The sequence below is a fragment of the Pleurodeles waltl genome, chromosome 2_2, assembly GCF_031143425.1.
Source record: "Pleurodeles waltl isolate 20211129_DDA chromosome 2_2, aPleWal1.hap1.20221129, whole genome shotgun sequence".
Taxonomy (NCBI): Eukaryota; Metazoa; Chordata; class Amphibia; order Caudata; family Salamandridae; genus Pleurodeles; species Pleurodeles waltl.
The window spans coordinates 751340159-751364232 of record NC_090439.1 but is presented as its reverse complement, the minus strand read 5'-3'; the positions used below and the strand labels follow the sequence as shown (position 1 = coordinate 751364232).

General features: G+C 42.2%; 1 protein-coding gene across 2 annotated transcripts in view; it reads left to right on the top strand.

The window, feature by feature from the left end:
* The window catches only part of JPH1 (junctophilin 1), a 401716-nt gene that overhangs the window by 264188 nt on the left and 113454 nt on the right, over nt 1-24074 (top strand). The gene's annotated exons all lie outside the window — the stretch shown is intronic.

The window sequence follows — 24074 nt, the reverse complement described above, 5'->3', positions numbered from 1 at the left end:
TGAACACAGCAAACAATGGCGAAATGTTCTGTTACCATCATTGGGGACATTACTTTCTGCACCGAGCAACTAGGCATAGAGCAGAATTTAATTACAAACAGTGAGAACATTGTTTAACTCCACCCATGGGATGCCCCAAAACATATGTAGATAAATTCACATATTTCTCTGGGCACAACACTACAAATACTGAGTCATAATATTTTGAGTTGTCACCTTCTAAAACGAAGAATTTCTTGCTAACTGACAACAAATGTATCTGATTATATTCCTTTGCTTCCTGGTTTGCTGTTGAAGGTTATGTATACTGGAAGAGCACTGTTGATTTCAAAAGTGTATGGGGCACTCAAGATTTGCAAATTCAGGGTAGGAAGGCTTTGATTAGGGCATGCTTTATTCTTGTACAAATGATATTTTTAAATGACACAGTTCAACAAACATCCTGCCTAGGATTATCAAAAATAAAAGAAATGAGCGCGTCCAGTATCCCCACATCAGCCAAATTCACCAATTTGCAAACATTCTTAAATGCCATAGAGGAAGAACTAAATGCTTGGGTTTAAAATGGTTCCTTTAATTCCACACTTTCAAGTCCTGGTGGGTGGTTATTGTGGCCTTTGGACACAAATGGGTGTCAGGCACGTTTTCTTAATTCCTCAGGGGGTTTCAAGATTAGCTGGCCAGACCCTCGCTATTTCTCGAGTCAACACTCTGGTATAGTTACTACATACAGTGATGGAAAACTGTGCTAACAATGGTTATGCACTAACACCTTAGCAGCAATTAAAGAACATCTTAGTCTTTTATCAGAGAAAATAGATTTGCAGGATTTGTTGCTAGGTCCAAGAAAACCCAGCTCTACACGATTCCTGTATGCTATATATAATGGGGTCTGGACGGTTTCACGTTACAGGCAGATAGATAAGAACAATATGGAAAAGGCTTTAGCTGTTGTCAATAATGGCATGAACACTCTGTCCAACCGAATATATACATTTAATATTAGAGTGTCATCTGCGATTGCCATCATTTAGAATGACATGTCCCTATTACAAGATAGGTAAAATCAGCTGCGCTTTATCACGCAGTTGGGTTGGACATGGCAGATTCTGAAAAATGGCGCGTCCCTTGAAAATACATCAACAGTATTGAATTGTTTGCTGCTTTTAATTTGTCCAGAGAACAACAGATAATGGCTAAAAAGGAAGCTAGTTACACCATGCTAAACATAGAAAAGTTAGAAAAGCTGCCTTTCATCATAGCAGAGACACCATCAACAGTATGGTTAGTACACGGGGTTATAAATCTGCTAATTTCCACCTTTCGTTTTACAAAATGTTTGAAACATTTTGCTGTGGGCAGGTACGAGCCAGTAGGCGACAGTTACATACACAAAGAGTGGGAGTTGCCTTTCAAGCTCAAATGTATGAACAGCGAAATAGGTCTTTCTGAGTGGAAGTGAATGTGAGACTACTGTTAGTCATTCAGTGATTTGAAAACACATGCCCCCTCATTGATTTTGCAATTCAGAGGTTGCAAACTTGCCATACTTTCTAAAGAGTTATCCCACCCTGTTGATTCGTCCAGCATTTCATATAATTTAGAGTGGAAGTTATGTGGTTCTCATCAATCAGAGTTGCTGTGGAGTGAGACCGGCAATTGCCTACGCAATTTCAGTTTGTCAAATTGTAACTTGTTGGGGATATGTTTTATTCACCCTATACCCTCCTTAGCCCCCCTCCACACACACACACACAAGAGTAGCAGAAATACAGCCTCACATTGATATTACGAATGTAAATTTTGACGAGCTGAGCAGACTAAAGGCGCTACTGTTCCAAAAACAAGTGGCGTTGACACCAGCCAATAAGACCCACACCCTCCACATAGCAAGATCATCAGCAGAGATACAATCATTATTAAATATCAACTTCCCCCAAGCACTTTCAAGAGCTGGTCTGCAGAATATTTAACTCCCCGAGCACTGCAGTGATTGTACACTTTTTGTAAGGCTGTTGTGTCTGGATTTTTTTCCACCTTTCAGACTGTCTTAGGAGTCATTCCTTCAGCTATCCATTCACTCTTTTCAAGTGTGTTTGGCGGATTTCCTATAACTTTGGTGCTGATGTGACTATTTCTAATGCTCAGTGGTTGTGCTTTCTTAGCTAAGCAGAGCGATCTAGCTACCACCAGCCCAGCTATGTTGTGATTGCATGATACAGTACTTTGGCGCTCGTTGATGGAATAATTGGAGCATGATTGGTCATTGTCATTCAGACCAGTCCTGTGGTGCATGCGACCAGTCTTTCATTGCACCTGGTGCCTCTTTGAGTGTCTCCATTTGATGTGTCTTGCTATACAGCCAGTGCCCCCTGTGGACAAGGAACTGTTATTGTTCCTGATGAGGGTTCTTCATGGTTGTGCCTGTTGAAACTGAGGTTGATTCACAAGGCCACTTATGAGCCACCCCTTGAAAAACTGCTTGGCTCCAACAACATCTGGCACTGTGGATGGTGCTGCCTTTGCAGGCGATCTTGCGTCTGACGATTCTGCGCACTTCTGCTCTGTGGATCCTTCTGCCTATTCTGTAGTTGATCTGATATCTGCCGTTGTGGAGTCCTTCCTGGGTGGACTCCCATTTGATGACTTCGGAGACCTTCTCCATGATCATACCTATTTTTGAATACATTTGACCATTGGCTTTTTCAAAACATAAAATATAATACCAAGCTGCTTTTTGCTTGGGCAAGTATTTGGCCTGCCGTGCTTATCATGGTTGACATTGTATCACTTTTATGTGCTTTTTAGCTTAGTTTAAATTAAATTTTAGATTTTTAGCTCCGAGCATTTTTAGTTTTGGACTCGTGCACCCTTGCTAGCGAGTCATCATCCTTGTTTTCACAATGGTGAGTGGGTGGTGAATCCATTTTAGTTCCCCACGGGGAAACAGGAGTCAGCAGAGCCTTTGGCTTGCAGTCTTGTTGCCCCCATCACCTAGTGACCTTTTACCTACTTCAATTTATTTTATTTCTTTCAACTTGTATCATTGCTTATATTCTATAAGGAATGTTTTGATTTTCATTATCAGTGCCATTCTGAGAAGGTGTAATTTTCGGCGTCACTATTAGTGCTACACGTAGGTATTGTCATCCTTTCCCTTTCTCATTCATGTGTGATAGGAACATCATGCGCACTTGTTAGGGATTGTTTATGCAATTGCCGATACAGGTCTGCTTCATTATTAATTGTTTAGGAACATACGTGTGTAAGTGATCCTACATGCTCTGTATAAATACACCTCTAACAGAAAAAGTAATTAGATGTGTTCCCTCCTGATGCCATCTGTGGTGCACGTGCCCTTGCTGCAGAAATCAGCCTTTGTCTTACCACAGACTCTGTCCTAGAGACCTTTTCCCGAGATAACGAGAATTGGGGGGTTTAGCACACCTAGCTCATGTTACGGTAGAGATTAGGTTTTCATGATTAGGAGTTTTTTATCTCATGTTTATTGTAAGATGGTGGGGATTTTCATATTCACAACTCTCATCTCCATAATCCTGCTTTTATTACTGTTCACTATGCTAATCATTGCATCACATGCATTTTATCATGGATTGCAGTCTTTTCAATAAACCCAGAGTTCATTGCCCATGTGTGTATCAGGCTTGTTTCTAACGAGACAAATAGGTAACTTCCGTTCAACTACGGCTTCCCTGATATATCTAATTTAAAGTCCATGCATAAGTCTGCCAGAAATCCTTTACTTTCTGGGTTTTGGCGAGGTACTGCTTGTGAGCCTGGAGGGTTGGGGTTGACTGACAGTTGCGACTTGTAGTAAGTATGACTCATTTGCCTACACACCCAAGGGCTGTCTCCCCTAAACCAGCAGTCTCGCATAGGAGCAAGATTTCAACTACAAAACCCACTGTAGGCTCATACAGTGATCCTATATTGTAGCTCTCCCCCCCAACCCCCCACCCAGCGTTCGATTTTATGCCCTTCCTTTAATAGGGACATCCCTACGTACTGCTTTCATTGTCCTGTATTGCTTGCCATCATTTTGCCAATGGTGCTTGACCTCTACGATTTTTGATACCTATGTAAAAGCTAATAAAGAACTGTTTCAAAAGAGAAAAATCCCATACCTGTCTAGTACCCCTAACTCAGCCAGCCCAGGGGAACACTGATGTGAGTCAAGATTTAGCATGGATCTCTTTCTGTGTGAGGTACAGTGAAGGCAAATATATTTTGTGAAAGAAAAATAGATTAAATTCTGAATAACAATGTTAAGTGCATTGTCGCAACAGGCAGGATGAAGCTACTCTGACTGACACCCAGTGATAAAACCTTAGGACATGCAAATGTTAAAAATGTAGGGTTGTGTTATATTTCAGTACACCCGAATGATGACACCTGCAACCAAAAGACAAATCGGCAATTCGCTTTCAGTTACTTTTCAAATTTCCGACCTACAGTGTGCCCAGTTTTTGCCTGTAGGCACCGCAAACCAATCCAGAGCCCATACTGCTTTGTTCAACTTGGTAACCTACACAGTATTACCAAAGTTTGGGGTTTAACCTTGCCAAGCATATGTTCCTGCAAGTAAAACTTGAGTTATCATGTATAGGAAACTGTTGCAAATAACGTGATGTTCAGAGCATTTCCCTAGCCAGTTAGGGTGATGGAGGTCTGGAATCCAGTGATAGAAACCTCATGATGAGTAGATGTAAAAAATATATGCATGTTTCCATATATCTTACTAAAAGCAACAAAAAGTCAGATTCCCTAAAATGTAATTTCAATTGCTTTCCTATTTTCCGGAGTGCACTGCACCAGGTTTATAGCCTTGGGGCACCACAAAGCCACATTTTGGCATCCCCGTGCTTAGGAGAACTAGAGGAACACAGATTATGGTTAAGTTTTGGTAGGAATGTGTTGCTACTGAAGTGAATCGCCATGTTTAGAAAAAGAAGATGCTAAAAAAACTGCCATATTATGTCCAGTGTTTCCTGCTAGCCAGTCACAGGGCAATAGCGGTCTATCCACCAAAGGATTCCTAAATTAGTACATAATTAAAAAATGCATAGTTTTTTTATACTACCTGTATAGTCCCAGTCTGATATCTGTTATCAAATGATGAGAGTACTAGAAACTGTGATTCTGCCACAGTTTAGTGATCCGCTCTAGACAATACAATATTTCCTTGGTTAGTGCTCTGCACTTTGTTTCTCCGTTTGAGAAATGCAGGAAAATATTAAGCGAATGAAACATCTCCAAATGTTTCATTATAACCTTACAGTCCTGAATGTTCCGAAGGAAAAAATATCGTTTTCATGGTTTAACGAAAAGACCAAAGTCGAGACTGGGATTAATCAATCTAACAGATTAAAAAAATTAAAAAATCGCTCTCGCAGAAGTGCTTAAACACTGAAATTGAAAGGGCTAAGTGTTAGACCTGGCTGCTTTTTGGAGTGTCTCCCCTGTCTTTTTGCGTGCTGACTTCCTGTTTTTATGGGTTACTGGACTCTGTTTTTGCTGGTTTATTGTCTCTGCACACTTTACTACTGCTCATCATTGCTAAAGTGCAAGTGCTCCCTAGGTAAATTATACTGTTATTGGTTTATCATAATTGGCATATTTGATTTACAGGTAAGGCCCTAGTAAAGTGCACCAGAGGTGCGCAGGGCCTGTGAATCAAATGCTACTAGTGGGCCTGCAGCACTGATTGTGCCACCCACATAGGTAGCCTTGTAAACATGGCTCAGACCTGTCACTGCAGTGTCTGTATGTGCAGTTTTAAACTGCCAATTTAACCTGGAAAGTGTACCTACTTGCCAGGCCCAAACCTTCCCTTTTGGCACATGTAAGGCAGCCCTAAGGTAAGCCCTAGGTAGCTCCACGGGCAGGGTGCAGTGTATTTAAAAGGTAGGACATGTACGGGTGTGTTTTACATGTCCTAACAGTGAAATACTGACAAATTCAGGTTTCACTGTTGCATGGCCTATCTCCCTTATAGGTTAACATGGGGGATGCCTTTAAATAACTTCAAAGTGCAGATTCCCTTTAAGGGCAGATAGAAATATAGAGTTTGGGGTCTCTGAACTCACAATTTAAAAATACATCTTTTAGTGAAGTTGGTTTTTAGACTGAGAATTTGAAAATGCCACTTTTAGAAAGTAGGCATTTTCTTGTTTAAACCATTCTGTGACGCTGCCTGTTTGTGGATTCCCCATCTGGGTCAGTTTGACAGTTGGGCTGTTCACACCTCTCCTCTAGACAGTGACACAAAGAGAGCTGGGGCGTAGCCTGCATATCTTGATAAACCATCTGAGCTAGAGTGGAGGGAGGAGTGGTCACTTACACCTGAAAGGGCTGTGTCTGCCCTCACACAATGCAGTCTCCAACCCCATGGTGTGTCTGGGGCCTGGCCTGGACAAGGAATGATCTTGTTAACACTTGAGGCTTTGCTTTGATGTTTGCCAACTTCAAAGGCAGAACGGGGTATAAGAAGAAGACCCAAAACCCCAGACTTTTAGAATATTTCTGGAACCAAGAGGAACCTCTGCCGAGGAGAATAGCTGAAGGAGGAGTACTGTCCCTTTGCTGTGTCGCTTTGCTGGCTGGCCTGCAGTTGCTGCTTCTGCCTGAAAAGAGTACAAAGGGTGAACTTTGCTGCGTGCCCTGCTTGAGAGATTTCTCCAAGGGCTTGGAGTAGAGCTTGCCTCATGTTGGAAGTCTCAGGGACACCAAAGTCTTCAGTTTCCTCGACCTGCAGCACTAGGAACTGTGTGTTTTTTGCTGTTCAAGAGATGAAACCACTGTGACGCCGCCAACGAAGCCGCTGGCCGGTGCCGTGACCTGTGGGCCCTGCACTGCAGGGAGCCACACAGCCCCGCTTCTCACCGTGACCCTGGTCTCGCCGACGCCGTCATGAGACGACTTCACCGAGCCGCTGCTTGCACTGCGACCTGTGGGCCTTGCACTCCAGCATTGCCTGCTCACACCACAGCCTGGGTATCCCCGCCGCCACCGCTCCAGCTGATACCGGTGCCACTGCCTGCACCGTGGCTTGTGGACACTGCTCATGAGGTATACAAAGCACCGTCCCGTCCCGCACTGCAGCCCTAGTTTACGACTCCAGCATCATGGACTCCAGTCCACAGTCTCACAGGCATCCTGCTTGCATGGTGGCCTGTGGACGCCGCTCGTGAGGTAGACGAAACACCGCACTACTGGCTTGGGCCTACCAACTACAGCGCTTCAGCAACGATGACGACGCTGCCTGCACCGTGACCTGGTGACACCACATGTCGCACCGCCCCGCTTTACACCGCAGCTCTGATCCCACCGACGCTGCCGGACGCAGTCACCGAGCCATGGCCTGCACCGTGACGTGTGGGCACCGCACGTCCCATCATCCTGCTTCACACTGCAGCCCCGACGCCATCCACGCCAGCGCTCATGACTTCATCAGCCTGGAGTTTGATCTGCAACGCATGTGATTTAAAAGGCCCGACAACCCCCGACTGGCTCCGGAATCAACACTGTGACACTAGCAACGCCACTCCCTGAAACTCACTTCGAGGATCACTACGCCCTGCAATTCCAAAAGTACTGTTTACGGGTCCGACACTGCAGCTGGACCGTGATGCCACTGTCGGCCTGAACTGTTGGTTTTGTTGATCACGATGCCATGATAGCCCCAGGTGGAACTATTGACTTCAAGGAACTGTATTTTTTTAGTAAATCTTGCAATATTCATATCTTTAACACTGTATGTTAGATTTTTAATCGTTTTGGTCTTTTTTTGCACAGATAAATATTGGCTATTTTTCTAAAACTGGTGTGGTGTCCTTTTTTAGTGTTTTCACTTATTACTGTGTGTTATGTGCAAATGCTTTACACATTGCTTCTGAGATAAGCCTGACTGCTCATGCAAAGCTACCAAGGGGTTGAGCAGGGGTTATCTGAGTGGGTATCTCCCTTATCCTGCCTAGAGTGAGGGTCCCTACTTGGACATGGTGCAAACCGACTGCCAGCTAGAGACCCCATTTCTAACACTAAGGAACAATCTTCACTAGTTGATTGTTTTTAGTAATTTTGTTGTGTTTGAAAGTTATATTCCTGTATTATCTGGAGAGTGCTTCTAACGATGAAAAACAATCCACTGGCATCTGCTTGGAAGTGCTGGGAAGTGAGTCATTTGAACGAATGTATAGTTTGACATATTCCTCAACATTCCTGCCATGGTTGCTGTCCCGTTGCTATGCTTCCTAGCTGTATTACAACATGAGGATTCTTCCAAGAATATTGACGAGCTTGAGCAAAGTCATTAAAACTCAACCATCTGCTTTAGAATACTTTATTCAGTAGATTTGGCCTTTTCATTATGCGTAGTTTATGCCAGTCTGGAGCATCTTAGAAAGGTTTGATGAATAATCTAGTTTTATTAAAACGCGAGTACCGTAAATATGGTAAGGTTACATGTATGTTTGCATCATTTTGCCTTATAATTAATTTCTAGTATGAATTTGGGAAGTTATTCTTGAAAATTACATGTTTACCACAGTTTGAGTGTTACTGCCACATGACGGTTATTTTGTATTGTTTGATGGATGACAAAAACACGCTGCTATTGTTTACATATTTGAAAATAAAAGAAACATTAGGATCCAGTGTACATTTGGCAAAATGAAAATTTGAATAATCCGTAAATTCAGTTAATATTTTACTATATTAGCATATGGAGTAGCTGCTGACTAAAAGTTTAAATTAGTGTTAAGTGGCAAATAGTAGTGCCACACCTGTTTTTCCTTTGAAGAAGATGAGCCTGGCTCGCCTCTCTGCGCCTCAGCCAGCCCAGGAGCCACCAATTAATGAATGACCTGTTCTTAACTGCCCTCCTTTCTAAAAGTAAAAAAGTGTTATTCTTATTCTCCAAGTGTGCTGTGTAGTGATATAGAAATCCAACCATTATTCCAGGATGTTATTCATAAACGTTTTAAGGCATCTTCGACGTGCAAAAATGTATATGGAAGGCTTCCCTCTACAGATCCCGATTTCACACCGTAGATAATACTTTATACCATAGAAATTCAGTAAGCATGGAAGGTTTTTCCCAGTTCTAGGTTGAGTGGAGTGAGAGAGTTTCGTGCTATTGCTAGCGCAGGTGCTCTAATAAAAATTATTAATGAGTGTTTATGTATTTTGAATAATACGTTTGTGAGGAAAATATAATAACATAGAAAAATAATGCACACATTTGAAAATGTGGTCACGAAGAATGGCCACCAGTATTAACAAAATGTACTAATCATGATTTAGCAATATGAAATGTTGAGCATTTGTTAGATTAATGTAGTAATATATCATATAAAGGGTTATGCAGTAAGCTTTAGCTTTATTAATTGTGGGCCTTAACTTAGTGAGTGTCTTGGCCTACTTGCTAGGCCTCATTTAAAAGCTGTATTTCTTAACCTTTAGGAAAATGGTTGTCCTAGAGAGTTAAACTATGATTTCTATTGTATTATTTCAGTGTGCTCATAACGCAAGCTTTCTCATGAGAACCGACTGCTAGAAGATGATGTTCCTATTTATGTAACGTTTTATGTGTAATGTGTGTGAGACTGACTTTCCCAGGAGAAGAACAATGACTAGAGTGGAAGCTGCAACAACATTGTTACCTGACAAGCCAGATGATGAGGACATTGCAAGACAAACCAATCAACGACATGTGACCGGAGTAATATCAGAAGTCATAGATTTGGGATATTAGTTTTATTGGACAAAGTGTGAACATACGATTAGTTGACCAATAGGGATTTTGGGGGTAGTTTTAGCAGTTTTGGCTTAACTGGTTTACACTGGGAAGAGTGCATGCATTTTTAGCCAGACATTCTGCCCTTACACTTTGCCCATATTGCGTCTTGACAAGAGGCGCGCTTAACATTAATGCTTAGAGAGTTTGCTTTTTCTGAACTTTGATGCTGAATCCTGGTGCTATGCTGACCTACTGATGTCCTGAGGACGAAGCCTGATTCTGCTTTGCTGATCCACAATGAGGATAGGTATTATAGCCTAAACTGTGATTATCATGCATATTTGCTTTTTCTTTCAAGGTCCCAACTGCATTGTTTTGATAGAGCCATAGTTAGATGTTTTTCCAAATTTGTGTTACTAAATTGTTTTGCATGAAACTCAACATGCTGATGCTAATCTGAAGCGAGTTAGGGATCCTTACTAATGAAATCATGATTAATAGGGATTAATGCTTGATGAATTTCTCTGCTAAACTTCATGTATGTAATCTCATTAAAACAGTTGACTTTGTTATTGATTTGTACCATAACTTTAGAATGTGTTGTAGTTCAAGGTTTGATTAGATTGTGTTTCTTCCGCCGATGTTGACAGCCAGTATTATTTCTGTATGTGTTTCATTTGATTTGGAGATTAATCTACATGACTTTAGCATTGTTAATTTAGGGATATAAATATTCTAACTTTTACTAAAAGGTGTGGTTATTCATGACTGAAAGGTCATGGTGCGTGACAATTATTGACTCCATTGAATATTGATGTTATTGATGTTGATTGTGTATTGATTATATACTGGAGTTATGGTAAGAACATCTTAATTGCGAGTCAAAAGGTTCATCGACCTATTTGCATCCCCTTGTAAGTTTACTTATCAAGGTCAGGTGCGATAACACTTTGGTTTGACCCCACCCACGTTTGGCACAAGGAAAGCGATTCCTAAAAAGTTGTAGCAGGTATGTAAACATAACAATTTTTTTCAGGCTGCAACGAGAAAGAAGGTTTCTCCACAGGCAAAAATATTTCCCTGTGGAAAGAAGAGAGAATAAAACTTTAACATTGCTAAGTAAACACTCTTTTCTTTGTATTGTCCAAACTCTGGTCAAGTGTATTAATATGCATGGAAATCCACAATTTGATAGAATGATGATAAAGTACCAATGGAAAATGCTGCACATCTACCAGTGGCCTGACATTTTTCACCTGTAACTTGATTCACTTGCAACGAGTTGCTGTGTAGGATTACAGAAGGCTAGAAATGTATGCAACCTATGTAAACATTTGAAGTACTCGGTAGGAGAATGGAAAATTGTAGTGCATTTGGGATGAATGCTACGTGGAGCTCTCGTAGTAGTCAATGGGGAGTTTATTTAAGAGCAAGTGTAACAAGCATTGTCAAAGCCAACAGGTCTTGGCTATGCAAGAGCTGTAGGATTTACCACTATGTTTTTACCCATGTTGTACACCAGCGTGGCTGCTGTTCAGCATGGATAAAAGTTGGTAGCAAAAAGAAAATTGTTGAGTGTTATAAAGTGGAGTGTCTTGGAGGAAGTAGTGTGTTGTGGAGTGGCATAGAGTGGAGTACAGTATTGTGGAGTGTCGTAGAGTGGCATACAATGGAGTAGAGTGTTGTGTAGTGGACTGAGTGGTGTGGAGTTGCGAAGAGGGTGTTGCATCGAGTGGAGTAGAGTGTTCTAGCATAGAGCAGAGTCGATTGTTGTGGAGTGAAGTAGTAAAGTGGAATGGATTGGAGTGTTATGGAGTGGACCGCAAGGAGTTAAATATAGTGTGTGGTAGGGTGGCTTGGAGTGGTGTAGAGGGGAATAGTGGAGTGGAGTAAAGTGGAGAAGTGTATCATAGAATAGAATGGAGTAAAGTGGCATAAAGTGGCGTTCAGGGAGTTGCGTTAAGTGTCATAGATTTGATTAGTGTTTTAGAGTGCCAATGAGTGGAGTAGAGCTTAATGGAGTAGAGCTTCATAGAGTTGAGTGTTGTAGAGTGAACTCAAGACATAAAGTACAGTGGTGCAGTGAAGATTAGAATAAGGTGAGTGGCGTGCACTGCAGTGGTGTTAATTGCAGTAGAGTGCACAGGTGTGAAGTTAGAGGGGCATAGAGTGGACTGATGCAGAGTAGAGTGGCATAGAATGCAGTTGAGTGATGTAGAGTTGAGTGGTGCAGGGTAGAATGCAATGCATAGACTGCAGTGGTGCAGAGTATAGTGGCATAGAGTTCAGTGGCAGAGTAGTGTTGTATAGTGCAGTGGGGTAGAATAGAGTGGTGCAGAGTAGAATAGAGTGGGGTAGAGTGCAGTGCCCGAGCGCAGTGGTGTTGAGTACAGTTGTAAAGTAGTGATGTAGAGTGCAGTGGTGCAGAGTAGATGGCACAGAGTGCGTTGTTTTTTAGTAAAGTGGCATAGAGTGCAGTAGTTTAGAGTAGCGTGTATAGATCGCAGTGGTGCAGAGTATAGTAGCACAATTTAGATTGCAATTTAGTGGTACACAGTGAATTAAAGTGGTGTAGCATGCAGTGGTATAGAATGCAGTGGCGTAGAGTAGATGGTTTCAGCTTAGAGTGAAGTGACATAGACCGGAGTGGTGCAGGGTAGAGTGTTGTGGCATGAAATAGTAGCTCGAAGTGCACTGGCATAAACTGGAGTGGAACAGTGTAAAGTGCATTGGCATAGAGTGCTGTGTTGCAGAGTAGTGACCTAGACTGTAGTGGCGAAGAGTGCAGTGGTACAGATTAGAATGGGATGGTGCACATTGGCGTATGGTAGTGTGGTGCAGAGTAGAGAGGTGTATAATGCAGTGTCCAGTGGTGCACAGTAGATTAGAGTGGCGTTGATTGATTGAGTGGAGTTGGGCAAAGTGCAGTGGTGGAGTGTCGTAGAGTGCATTGGTGTAGAGTGCAGTGGCATAGAGTATAGTCGTCCAGAGTAAAGTGGCTTAGAGAGCACTTGAGAAGAGGAATATAGTGACGTAGAGTGTGAAGAGTAGTGTATAGTGGTGTACAGTGCAGAGTAGATTGGCATAGAGTGTATTGATTTTGAGTAATGTGGAGAGTGCATTGACATAAAATGTAGCGGCATAGAATAGAGTGACGTACAGTACAGTGGCGTAGAGCAAAGTGGTGTAGAGTGGCGCAGGGTAGATTGCATTGGCATAGATTGGCGTGGAATAGAGTGACGTTGAGTGCAGTGGCATAGAGTAGAATGTTTCAAAGTAGAGTGAAATGTCAAAGAGTAGAGTGTCATAGAGTTCAGTGATGCCGAGTACAGAAGGCCTGAAATATACGCTTTTCTTTCGTTTGCCAAAATTAATTCCTCTTCTGTTCTTTTGCTGCAGCAGATGAATGCAGCTGGGTGTGTGGGATTAAATATGTAGCCTACAAACAGTGTTTTCAAGACAACTGATACATTTTTTTGTGTGAGGTGCTGAACAGGTTAGGTGGTGATAAAATCTTTCAAGAGATTGATTTTTAAAGGTATGTGTTCAAAAAATTGTTTCTTGGCAGTTATTAAAAGACTACGACATGAAAGGGAGGCCCATGAGGTTGACATTAAAGTGTGGAATTACAAAAACAACTGAACGTGTTTTGCCACTATTCAGAAGTAAATTTTACGACCAAAAGAACACATTTTTTCAAAGTTTAAAAACGTATCAAGAAAGGATATGTCGTGTTGACTCTGAAATTCACTGTTTTGCGATCCCTTCATATTGGCCATAACCTCTGCTTATGACTTACATATGTCTTGATTAATTTTGTGGGTATGCCCAGACGTGGGTCCCGGGCTCAGTGTGTTACTGGAACCCAGTTATACCTGGCTGAAGAGCTCTAGGGCGAAACCAGTCCTAGATTATTTGTTTTCTAGTTGAGAGAGGGCCTGGCAGTTTGGGCTGTACTGTTCCATGAGGAGCCGGTTCAAGGCTCAATTGCATATGGCTGGGCCGAAACTGAGTCAGCATGGTGGGTGAAAAACAAAGATTGGGATGAAGCCCGAGTGATTGCCAGTGGCTGAGATTAATTCAGTCATTCTATCCATCACCTTGTATTTGCAAGAATGTGGTTGGTAGAGTGCTGATCCAACAACCAATGAAGAAGAAGCTACTTCTTCTACACCAGTTAGACTTTCAATAAGAGATAACTCAAAGTCATGGAACGACATTGGTCTTCTTGTGGCTGTCTGATAGTGGAGTACATTTGTATGTTGTCAACTAGATCAGATGGATAGTCAACTTCTTGCATTACATGGCTGAAGTACTATGCCATTTTTATGCACTCCGCCCATGTACTCAAGCCTACAGTTGGGCTTGTGGACTTCTGCCAACTGACACTAAACCATGACCGGAGAAATGACTGCAAGGTGATTTCCTAGGGTATACCATAAGACGTTTTTAATTATCTGGATTCCTGCTTCAAATCCAGTAGTGATTTATCTACGATCTCCCACATTTGGTTGAGTTCGCCATGGTCATCCACCTACCATGGTGTCGATAGATGAAGCAAGCCAGGATAATTTATGGATGAGGAGTCTATTCCAAAATTTCTTTTGATTTTACTTAGGGGCATCCCCACCATTTGAGGCATGGTTGCATTTTTGTTTTCAGTATTTTCAAAAATGTAACAATAAAACCAACTTTACAGTTAGAGGATTTATCTATACAATCCATCCCATCTCAAATAGGAATTACAGTTTATCAACTTTAATAAGGAATCCCCCAATGTTAACTTATGAGAGGCCGGCCCCACAGTAGTGAAAACAAATTTGAGGTTTTCACTACTACGGCATGTAAAATGTAAAGGTATGTGTGTGTGTGTGTGTATATATATTTTTTATTTATACAGCACCCTGCCCTATGGGATACCTAGCCTTCCTTTTGAGGCTTGACAAGGGTTTTTTAAAGCCAAGTCGACATGGCAGTGTAACACTGCATTCAGGCTGAAATGGCAGGCTTGGGGTATGTTTTAAAGTGCTACTTAAGTTGATGGCACAAGCAGTGCTGCAGGCCCATTAGTAGCACTTAATTTACAAGCTCTGGGCACACGTGATACACTTTACTATATGCCTTTAAGTAAATTAACTATGCCAGGTGGGTATAAAGCAGTCACATCATGTTTTAGAGAGAGAGCACAAGCACTTTAGCACTGGTTAGCAGTGGTGAAGTGCACAGAGCTCTAAAACCAACAAAAACCCGTTCAGCAAAAAAGTGGAGGGAAAAGGCAGAAAGTGTGGGCTGACCCTGCGGAGAGGGCCATTTCTGTCGCTGGTGGTTTCTTAAACCCTTCGCTGCCAGGCCTTTTCCCCCTCAGGTGCCAAGCCTTTTTTGGCTATTTGGGGCAGTTTGCGCTTAGGCCCTCATAACTTTTTGTCCACATAAGCTATCCACACTAGATTTGTGTCCTTTTTTTCCAACATCCTAGGGATTCTGGAGGTACCCAGACTTTGAGGGCTCCCCTTAAGGAGACCAAGAAATTAGCCAAAATACAGTGAAAATTTCGTCTTTTTTTCTAAAAAAAAAAAAATGGGAAAAAGGGCTGCAGAAGAAGGCTTGTGTTTTTTTTTTTTCACTGAAAATGGCATCAACAAAAGGGTTGCGGTGCTAAAATCACCATCTTCCCAGGAACAGGCAGCCTTGAATCAGAAAACCCAATTTTTCAACACAATTGTGGTATTTTACTGGGACATACCCCATTTTCACGATTTTTTGTGCTTTCAGCCTCCTTCCAGTTAGTTGCAGAAATGGTTGTGAAACCAATGCTGGATCCCAGAAACCTAAACATTTCTGAAAAGTAGACAACATTCTGAAATCAGCAAGGGATAATATGTGTAGATCCTAAAAGTGTTTCATACAGAAAATAACAGCTGAAGTAAAAAGAATATTGAAATTGAGGTGAAAAAAACTTCTCCACATTTTACTCTGTAACATTTTCCTGCAATGTCAGATTTTTGAAAGCAATATACCGTTACATCTACTGGACTCTTCTGGTTGCGGGGGTATATAGGGCTTGTAGGTTCATCAAGAACCATAGGTAACCAGAGCCAATAAATCAGCTGCGCCTTGCAATGGGTTTTCTTTCTATACCGGGTATACAGCAATTCATTTGCTGAAATATAAAAAGTGAAAAATAGCTATCAAGAAAACCTTTGTATTTCCAAAATGGGCACAGGATAAGGTGGTGAGAAGCAGTGGTTATTTGCACATCTCTGAGTTCCGGGGTGCCCATACTAGCATGTGAATTACAGGGCATTTCTCAAATAGACTTATTTTTTACACACTGTCTTACATTTGTAAGGAGAAAATGTGGAGAAAGACAAGTGGCAATAACACTTGTTTTGCTATTCTGTGTTCCCCCAAGTCTTCCGATAAAAATGGTACCTCACTTGCGTGGGTAGGCCTAATGCTCGCGACAGGAAACACAACATGGACACATCACGTTTTTACATTGAAATCTGACGTGTTTTTTTAAAAGTGCCTACCTGTAGATTTTGGCCTCTAGCTCAGCCGTTACCTAGGGAAACCTACCAAACCTGCACATTATTTTTTAAACTAGACACCTAGGGGAATCCAAGATAGGGTGACTTGTGGGGCCCTGACCAGGTTCTGTTACCCAGAATCCTTTGCAAAACTCAAAATGTGGCCAACAAAACACCTTTTCCTCTCATTTCGGTGACAGAAAGTTCTGAAATCTGATAAGAGCCACAAATTTCCTTCCATCCAGCGTTCCCCCAAGTCTCCTGATAAAAATGGTACCTCACTTGTGTGGGTAGGCCTTGCGCCGGTGACAGGAAATGCCCCAAAACACAACATGGACACATCACATTTTCCCAAAGAAAACAGCTGTTTTTTGCAAAGTGCCTAGCTGTAGATTTTGGCCTCTAGCTCAGCCGGCACCTAGGGAAACCTAGCAAACCTGCACATTTTTTAAAACTAGACACCTAGGGGAATCCAAGATTGGGGTGACTTGTAGGGCTCTCACCAGGTTCTGTCACACAGAATCCTTTGCAAACCTCAAAATTTGGCCAAAAGACACTTTTACCTCTCATTTTGGTGACAGAATGTTCGGGAATCTGAGAGGAGCCACAAATTTCCTTCCACCCAGCACTCCCCCAAGTCTCCTGATAAAAATGGTACTGCACTTGTTTGGGTAGGCCTAGTGCTCGTGAAAGGAAATGCCCCAAAACACTATCTGGACACATTAAAATTATCAAATACAAAATTACCTGTTTTTGTGGGGGGCACCTGCGTTTTTGGTCCTGGGATGAGCAGCCATCTAGGGAAACCTATCAAACCCAGACATTTCTGGCAACTAGACACCCGAGGGAGTCCAGGTAGGTGTGACTTGCGTGGATCCCGCAATGTTTTCTTACTGAGAATCCTCCGCAAACCTCAAATTTAGCTAAAGAAGTCACATTTTTCCCACATTTCTGTGTGGGATCACCGCACCAGGACAAATTTCCAACCACACAACGTTCCCCTCAGTCTCCTGGTAAAAATGATACCTCACTTGTGTAGGTGGGCCAAGTGCCTCTGACAGGGAAGAGCCAAAAACATGTCGAAATTGAGGGGGAACCAAAGCGGGTCCAAAAGGGCAGCTGGCCTAAAAATGTTTTTTTTTTTCAGACAAGTGCAGCAGAATTTTTATCGGTATAGATGAGACAATGTTGGGTGGTAGGCATTAGGGTCTCAAGGTGCTGTACGCATACCGCTGTGGAACCCCTCCTGGCTTTTCCCTGTGAGGTGCCCACTCCTGGGCAACCTCCAAGGTGAAGCCAGGCATCCCAGCACTGTTGGGGCTGTTGCGGAGATTAAGCAAGCTATTGCCCAGAGTTACAGAGTGGGATCCATGAATTAGATTAGGCACCGATGCGAGAATTATCAGGTCTGAGGAAATTGAGCCCAAGACCCGCCAAGGCGGGAATTGAACCCTGGTCCCGGGCCAGATTTCTGCATCAGGGTCTGCTGCTCTAACCATTGAGCCACACTTCTCCACTATATATGCTGTATATTGTGGTCAAGTGAAAGGAAAATGTGAGTGATACAGTAACAGGTCAGTGGTTGAAGTGAACTGTAAGTCGAATGCTGTGACTTGCAGAACCAAAATATGAATTAGACACTAACAGACCATTGATTCAAGTGGGTGATCAGCCACACTGTGGGATTTCACAGGGAGATAGTATGGAGGAGGGGGGACGAATCAACCAAAAATGCATGGTGGCTCAGAGAGATTCCTGCTCAGGGTCACGGAGAGTCTCCTCTGTAGGAACTCCCTAGCAGGCGGGACCAGATTTAAAATGGTTGCTGTATTTTCCCTTATTGGGGACCAGATCTGCCTGAACAGGGAAGGGAAAATATTTACATTTATTACTTGAATTAATTTTTATGCCCGCTGAAAGGGAGGGGGTTGGGGGGGAGGGGGTGGGACTCCGGTTGTCCGTAAAAAAATAAAAAATACATGACCTTTCTGATTTCTAGTGGTATCCCTGCTCGTGGGCCCCGGTGTTTCTGCAATTTACAAGCTGGAATAAATTTTAGAGAGGCATCACTGAAAAAGGGAAACTCTTCCCTTTTGAGCAATGCTGCTGTGAAAAATATTGAGGAACATTGGTAGCGGGAAAAATCCTACTTCATGCATGTGGAGCTGTGCATACCTGCTTCTCTGCGCCCTGTCAGGTGGAATTAATAAGGGCAACACACCATACAGTGCACTTACATCATTGGTGGGGGTGGGTGGGGTAACACAGAACCGATTCTGTGTCATTCCCCTCAATTATGGTAATTAGGAGTGAATGCATGATTGTCTATTCCTCTGTAACCAGAGAATTGAAGATGTGTGTCTCCAGCTCTTTTCTTAAATTGGAGAAGGATTAGGGCATGCCTCATTGATGTGGGACCGTTGAACCAGATCCTAGTTGTAGAGATGGTGAATGCCTTTATTTCTATCTTGTATTTCTTCTTGTCAAGTTTGATAGGTGTTTGCCAAGAGCCACTGAATTTGGGGAGCTTGGCAGCCACATAATCTGGATTACTGGTCGTGATGGCTTTGTAGATGATTCAGTCGATGCACTTCTCAGCAGTTTTTACTTCTGGGATATTCTCTCCTGTCATTCCTATGAAACTGAGGTTTTGTATACACTGAGATAGTAGAGGTGAAAGATGCGCCATTACAGTGTAACACAATTGAGATGGGGGACTATAAGGGTGGGATGAGGTTATAACAGGAGTTGTTAACAGTATGCAACTCCCACCTGATCTTGTCTTTGTTGTGAAGTTAAGTATTTCGGTGCTCCTTGACTTCTAAGCTCTGTTTCATGATGATCACGATCATTTTCTGTACTGGATAAGAAGGCATGTGTAGAAATAGAAGGTTAATGAAGCCTAAATCTAAACGTCTGTGTTATCTAATCATAAAAGACCTAGGGATACCATTAGTTCCAATGTGTCAGCACCCTTCGAATCATTATTTTTTCTTTCCCTGCCCAGTTAGCTCCCTTTTCCGCAGTTCTTTTCAACTTTGTGCTAGCCAGCCACCACCTTAGTGCCTTCTGAACAACGCCATCACTTTTCTGAGGTACACAGTGCACCTGCACGCTGCTGAAGTGGGGTATGGGGAAAGAGAATATTTGGTCCAAGAAGTCATCACACCCTCCAGCCTTTGGAAACAATTTTGCTTCTAGGTCCCGTTATGTGTCTGTAAATAGCCATTGGCAACAAAGCTCAGATAAGCAGTTTCAAGCATGTGCTCGCACTTGGAATTCAGTTTGAACTTGTGCAGGTCTGCTGCTTTCACTCAGTTCTTCCTATGCCAAGCCAGCATGGAACTAAGAATGACACTATACTCCGAATTGAAGTTTTCCATTTATTTTTCAGATTTGGCTCTTACTCCAAAATTGATTATGCATAGCCTTTGAGGGCCTTCACAGATGTTAGCCCCCTAGCGAGGGCCCTTATAATGTATCTTTGAAGACTCATATTTTACTAAAGGATGAAAACATCTGAGCAAGCAGTGTTTACTGTTGGAGGCCTTCAAAGTGATTTGTCTGGGTTGCCCTTGGGACAGGATATTTCTCACTGGGTTCTAACAACAATTCTGGTCAGTTGGCGAAATACGTCAAAACAATACCCTTGGTGATTACGTACCAACAATTAGTAAGTGTGTATAATAGCATGTTTAAAAAGTCAGTGCTGAATGAACAGAAATTTTTATTATTGAATAAAAGACTTACATGGCCATCGCCAGTCTGAAGACAATTCTAGTTGTCAATGAAGTTGTTCAGTTACTCGGATAGCAGACGTTTCTGTCTGGAATATCCTTAGCAAGCTTTTGTCATCTGACCTTTTTGAAAGACTTTTAGTCCTATTTCACAGTTACATTTGGGTCTGCCTTCCTTTTTGGAATACACTCTAAAGTTGTCACCCTTTTAATTCAGTTTCCGAAAGAATGAAACCTTATATCTACTGTTTTCTATACTCCGCCCCCCACCCCGCCCTTCACTCTTGGGGCACTCACTTTACATCTAACTTGATCCTTTCTCTCCATGTGAAAGGTAGGGGGCTCATTTAATTTCGTTATTGTTGAACCAACATGCTTCATTTGATTGTACATTTATAACTTGTGCTTTATGGTAGGTGTTGTCTTACATTTTGAAAGCTGTATCATTCCTTATATTAAGCAGTGACTAATGTAATTCTGAAATGTATTGCACTCTCAAAACTCAGAATGCATTATATGTAAACTGTACTTTGAGACATCTTGAGTGATTCTGTTCTGCAGATCGTCTTAGCTGGTAATCTCGCTGTGGCACCCAGCTATATTGAGCACAGCCTACTCTCTGTATTTCTTAAAATTGTTTGTGGAAAAAGTCGATAGATCGCTCAGTACCTCTTTGTTAAAGTTTGAACGTTTCAGATGCTTTGATAGACCACTGTGGCACTGTGCATGTCAGAATCCTGGTGGGTTAAGATTGGTTTAGGACTTCTGCCTGCACATACGAGTTTTTGACAGATGAAAAGACCCCATTGATTGCCAGTGATTGGGACTTTTAGACTCCTTGCAACCATCACTTTCCTCTGTGTTTTCCTCAGATGGAGGGGTGGCACCCACTCCAGGATCACATTTCTTATGTCGTTGTATGGGGATAAAAAAAAGAACACAGGGGAAGGTTCCAATGTCAACTATTGCAATACAACTGGAAGACCCTCCAAAACCGGGAAACACACATTTGCAACCAGGAGCTTGTTCCCCACCTCTGAAGAGATCATTTTAGTTCTGTAGCATGAAAATGTATGACTAGGATGAAAGGAAGCAGTCCAAACAATCAATATGGGTATAACATTATAATGTAGCAACGCTGCTTTTTCTTTAATTTTTCTTGAAAAGTCTTGAAATGCGGTCAAGAGGCTGCCTTCCAAAGGAAGGTGGCAATGAAGCCCAATTTCAGTTGCTCCTGAAGCTTTGTGTGAGTGAGGGAGGCATGTGTTAAGAATATTGTGGAAATGTACGAGCCGCTCAAGAGGCCGTTCTAAAACACAGCATTGTAAGATTTTTTTTTTTGCAATTATTTTGTTTGTAAAATTAAATAACAGAAAATACAGTGACATGAAACTCCAGCTTATACCCATATTGAGATACAAATGTTGATTGGGATACTTGCACCAATAACAAACAATACTTAGGTATATTTAAGAGGCAGAAAAAGGAAGAGGGGTTAGGGGAATAAGTTACAGAAGGAAGAAAGTAAAGAGAGGCAGGTAAGAAGAACAGAGAGGAAAAAAGGGAGGAAAGACGGAACTACAAAGCAGGAGAGATCGGTCAGACGAAGCCCAAGTATAGTAATACAGGTGGAAGAAAGTGGGAGGGAAGGGGAAGGCGTGCAATGATGGTTATGAGAAAGAATCTGGAGTCTAAGTGAATTACTGGGGAGGGCATCCTGCAAAAAGTGGGAACCATGTAAGAAGAAAAATATCTGCTTTCTCCATTAAACTGTAAATTACCTTTTCATAGGTCGTGTATTGTACATCTCTGCGAGCCATTTCTCATCTGACAGCAATTGTGGTGAACACCAATATCATAACATACAGATCTTGGAGCTATAAGGGCAGTGACGAGCAAGCGGTGTGCATGGCGGGTCAGCTCGGGAATGTGAGATAAATCATGGAGGAGAATTAGAGGCCTGAAAGTGTTAAGGGGCAAATCCATAGATTCCCACAGTGTAGACCCTACTGCTGTCCAGAAGGGGTGACTGGTGGGACAGTCCAGTAAAATGTGTACAGTATCACAGGATGCATGATCACATCGCAGTGCAGCAGGCAGAGTGAGCTAGCAACCCCGCAGCCTGAAGCAGTGCCAGGTCCAGTGCCAGCTCTAAAGGATCTTAAAAAGACTGAGCTTCATTGGTGCCTTCTGGATTCCTCGTGCTAGGGCCTCCAAAAGTTCTGCCCTTTCGTCCTTATCATATTCCACCTGCAGGCGAGTCTAGCGAGTGGTGGCTGGGAGTAAAATGGTGAAAAAGGAGACTGTAGAATCCAGACATTTCGCCTTTAAACTGACACCAAGTATTGAGGTGAGAGAGGACCAGGCAACAGGGAATGGTCCAGGGTTGGGAACCCAATCTGCTCAGCAGGCAACAATGTAATTGTCTCTATTGCCATTGTTGAGTATGACAAGCCAAATTTGCCCCGTAGCATCTCAAAGGACTTGAGTTCACTGCTAGAAATCAGGTATGTAAGTGTTAGGATCCCAACTCTGCGCCAAGGGCCCTAATCAAGCATGGCCCACCTGTGCGGATGCCTGTATTGTTCCAGATGGGAGCTTTGTCATGAATATGCTCGAGCATTGTAAGATTAAGATGTTGGATGTACTGCATATAAGTGATTTGGAAAATATGCAGAGGAAACCTAAATTGCCCCCACTAGATTCCTGAAGGATTACATTAAGTGAATGTGTATAGTGCACTACTGCAGAATTCTAGCTCTGTAAAACGAGATGGTACTTTAGGTTGCAATGTAGCTGGTACAGTAGGCCTGCCAAAGTTGCTGTTTAGGCTTACATTCCTATGGAAAAACTGATTGTGATTCTAGAATTCTGCATAGGTGTTGATCTAATTGCATTTATATATATATTCATAGCCTGGAACGAGAATTCTGGATTCGCTAGCTGCCAGGTTAACATGGATTGTATGAGATGTAGCTATTTGACTAACAATTTCCACTGTTATCAAACATGCAAATATCCTATTTACACCTTTTTCTTATGAACCTTGAAATTAAAGAAAATATTCTAGCATTCTAAAACGTTATACTTAGTATTAATTTAAAAAAGAACTATGTATTTAAACCCATTTTATTTATTCCCACTTTCGAAAAAATAATTGCGAAACATTTAGGACGCTGTACTTTCTGTTTTACGTTTTGTAATCCATAAAGCATGGTAATTAACAGTTCAAACTTTGTTGCACCTAGCGTCGTTCTTGTTTCATTAGTAAAGATGTATTATCACGTAGTAACAGTTAATTCAGTACAGTTTACTCCACGTTAAAAAAATAATTCAGTCAAAAATTATTAAATCAAAAGCAAATAGACATAAGCCATTTTTGCTTAATTCTTAGCCAGACATTCATGTTAGAAGTTGAACTGTTGTGTAATTGTTGGTTGAAAGTCTGACCACGAACAATAGCAAGCATTGACAAAGCTAATAGTTCTTGACTATGTGAGAGCTATTTCCCTTGCCAATGCCCTTTTGCCATATTGTATATCACCATGTCTGCTATTGAACATGGCTAAAAGCTAGTGGGATGGTGTAAGATAGAGAGTCGTGGAGTGGAGTGGCGCAGAGTTGTGTTGTGTGGAGGGGCTTAGGCTGGAGTGGAATGGCATGCAGTGGCGTAGAGCAATATATGCAATGTAGTGGCATAAAATGGAGTAGAGTGCAGTGTCATAGAGTAGGGCAGTAAAATGTGGCACAGAGTATAGTGGCGTAGAATGCTGCAGAGTGGAATGGAGTGGGGTGGCATGGCGTGGCATAGAGTGCGATGGAGTGTCATAGTGACGTGGGGTGGTATAGAGTGAAGTGGGGTGGTGGATAGCCTAATGTGGCATAGACTAAAGCAGAATAGAGGAGTGGAGTGACGCAGAGTAGTATAGGTGTGGATGTAAGTAACTAAAGCATCAATAGAAATGACAGATAGGGGGAAACCAACATAAATAATAAGTTGTATGCCTGGGTTAAAAGTAGGAAAGCACATTGCATGTCCAGGAATAA